At 35.0% G+C, this 3,401-nt stretch overlaps 1 long non-coding RNA gene across 1 annotated transcript; it reads left to right on the forward strand.

Annotated features, from left to right (window-relative positions):
• Positions 1 to 200: 200 nt before the first annotated feature.
• LOC107707830 (uncharacterized) lies at positions 201 to 747 on the forward strand. The gene is made up of 2 exons (XR_001636302.1): positions 201 to 259; positions 599 to 747. It is a non-coding gene; the product is annotated as an uncharacterized LOC107707830 (long non-coding RNA).
• Positions 748 to 3,401: the final 2,654 nt, after the last annotated feature.

The raw sequence follows: 3,401 nt of genomic DNA on the forward strand, positions 1-3,401 counted from the left end.
CCGAGAGAGCTCAATGCGCTGCAACTTAAGAAAACACATGCAAATTGAAAAAACACCAGCAAATTAAGAAAACATCTTCATCAGTTTGATAACATACGTGTTGCAAATCCTCACAACACATGCAAATAAGGACCGCGCTGCAAATAGCACGGACCACAACGGAAATGTTTCAAGGGGACCCAAAAAAGTAACAGACCCAGCTGGGATTTGCTTATTGTGCAGTGGCTATTGGTCAGTGGAGTTGTCAGTGAACTGAAAGGTGAGTTTTTTGTTTAACACCCTGATTGCATGATTCCTTTGTCTTTTGGATATTACTAGCCTAAATAATCTGACGAATTACACGATTAACTGTGAAACGTTATTATATAAAATGGCTAACTTAATTATATATCCGCAACTAAATATAATTTCAAGGTTAATGAAAATAAATTCACAATGCTTCATTAATTGTTAAAACCAGGTCAAAATAAATTGCAGATTGACAGTAAGAATAATATTTAAAAATTTATTCAGGCCCTTTTAGTAGGCTAATGAAAGAAGGGACAACGGAATACAAATACAACATGCTAACTTCAGTCAACTTGTTTTTGTTTTTCAGATCAAAATGTATTGCCCTTTCTGTGGCATCCAATGGCTGACTTTGCCAAGATTTTGCAGTTCATGTGGGCGAGATGTAAGCTTTGTCGTAGAGAATGCCCCTAGAACGGCGGGTGATGACCAGGTGTCATCAAACAAAACCAAAACAAGTTGACTGAAGTTTGCACGTTGTATTTGTATTCCATTGTCCTAATAAAATAAACAAAAAAAACTCACCTTTCAGTTCACCGACAACTCCACTGACCAATAGCCACTGCACAAATTGTATGCCCAATTTTAGGATTTTTTGTATTGATTTGAAATTGTACTACCATCTGTTTTAATGGGAGGTAGCAAAATCTGACAGGGTAGCACAAATCATCAGAACACCGGCCCACATTGTACAGCGGCCCACCGGGAAAACTCCCGGTGCTCCAGATGGCCAGTCCGCCACTGCCTTTCACCTACTAATATCTCCACGTTTGGATATTTCCCTGCAGTATCTGTATCCACCATATCAGACACCTTAGCTGAAAATGCAGATTGAACGAGCAGCTTCGTTTTCAGTGGCAGATAGTTAAGTCTGCTACAGGAGCCCCCTAGAAACCATCCTTCCCTCCAGCAGTCAATGAGATGCAATGTAGCAGAGCAGAGCTGTCTAATTTTGTAATGAATGCCATTTTTCAAATTGTATTATTCACAACATGGAGAGTGACTGGGAGTGACTAAGGTTTTGATTAGCTTTTACTTGTGTTACAGAAATTTGAGTGGGTCTGAGTCGGTGTATGAGACATAGTTGTACATGTCTATATTTTTTATTCTCTAGTGCCTCTAGACACAAGTCCCTCGTTAAAGTTGAATCACAATGACAGATATATGTGTGCATGTTCACACAACCACAAAGGTAAAATCACTCACAGCTCTTATTTAAGTGATTGCACACTGCCCAGTTGATTAGAAATGTGTCCTCTTGAAAAGGACATTTTTTTGCTCTGATGAAAATTATGAATGCTTAATACACTTGCAAGAAAAGTCTGAAACACCTCAGGCATAATTTTGGTCCATGCAGAAACAACAACGCGTATTGCATGATATTTGTAGGGAACAAAATATAAAGTATTTTTATTTGATTAATACAGGTGGCTAAAATACGTGTATTAAAAAACAAACAAAAAAACATTACACTGTCTGATGTTCACCTGGCTATGTTACATGAAACTGGGTTGGCCAACATAAGTATCTTCTTCTTATTATTATTTAAATATTTATAGATTTCTCTTAATGACTTTCTATGACAGAAAAGAACAAAATACCCTCTGTTACAGATTCAGTGGTTTGCATTCATGGGAATACCCGCAGATAGACTTTGGCACAATTTTACAAATCTGTGACTATTTTTCAGACATTATCTAGGCAAAACTGTATTAAATGTAATCAAGTCACACTGAACTGGTCTAATGTGCTGCTGCTGATTTGTTGGTGGTATTGTAAGGTCAAGGAACTTTCCTACAATAAAAGTAAAAACACAGTGAAGACCTCTCACTCTTTTGCTGCCACAGTAGATTACACAGGTGGTACTTACCTAAAGAGCTTAGCCTGTGTGTTTACATCCTGATCAAAGAGCTTCTTTTAAACCACTACAAAGCTGACATTTGGTAGGATGCCAGTATCCCTCTTAGACATTCCACAGGGACACAAAAAATATCATATCACACTGAATTTCCTGGGAGTGGGAGTTAATGGGCAATGCTAATTCACAAAACATCTCTTTATATTTCCTAGCTGGAGCTGTGAAACTGTTCCTTACCACCTTTCAGAGTCCTTTTTCAGATGCATATCTGTTTTTACTGAAGAAAAAGTTGTAAACATCTTTAATAACTTTATTGATTACTTTGCACTAATTGTAATCGATCAAAAATCATACAGATTTTTAATAAACCTTAATCAATCTAAGAAAATTAGATAACATATTTTGCCATGCTGCGGTTTATATGATTGTACATCCCTCCGATTCAATTCTTTTCAGACTAAAGCCTTTATTAAGGCACCAAATTGCACTGACACATTTTATTTACAATAACCAAATAAGCAGTCTTCTGAGTCTATCATAAAAATAAATAAATTAATTAATGAATAAAAAAATTAATAAAAAAAAGTGTCAATTGGTGTATTACACTCTGGCATATTTTATGTTTCAGCCATTCAAATGGATTTAATAATTTGTGGCAATTTAAATAAATATTTGAGCCATGTCAACAAACGCATCAAAATAAATAAAACAGTAGCTTACCTTCAAATCTTATGTCAATTTGCTTTGCACGATACCACCTGTTGCAATGTTTAATTTCGTGCTACTCTTGAATTCCATCACCTGATACAATAATTTCTGGCAAAATATGTTTATGTTCTGGGAGAGAATTTCTGGGGGTTATGCCAGCAAACATTTTAATATTTCATAAATAGATGAAAATATCTTATAAACTCAGCAAAAAGAAAAAGTTCCTTTTTCAGGATACTGTATTTGAAAGATAATTTTGTAAAATCCAAATAAGCTTCCTTAGTGACAAATAAATATTCTAAAATGTATAAAATGTAATGTAAAATACATTTACATGTTTATGTACTTAATAGACATACCCTGCAATTGTACTTGTTTACGTATACTAAACTGCTATACTTAAAGTCTGCTAAATTGGAACAACTAATTTTGTACTTAAAACACTTTAATTGTGCAGAAGCAGTGAAGAAGTTCTACTGAAGATATACTGAAGTATATTTGATTGTGCTAAAGTGGAACTATTGCAAGTATAATTCAGGTACACTTT

The sequence above is a fragment of the Sinocyclocheilus rhinocerous genome, unplaced genomic scaffold, assembly GCF_001515625.1.
Source record: "Sinocyclocheilus rhinocerous isolate Xijiao unplaced genomic scaffold, SAMN03320098_v1.1 scaffold1256, whole genome shotgun sequence".
In the NCBI taxonomy this organism is placed as follows: Eukaryota; Metazoa; Chordata; class Actinopteri; order Cypriniformes; family Cyprinidae; genus Sinocyclocheilus; species Sinocyclocheilus rhinocerous.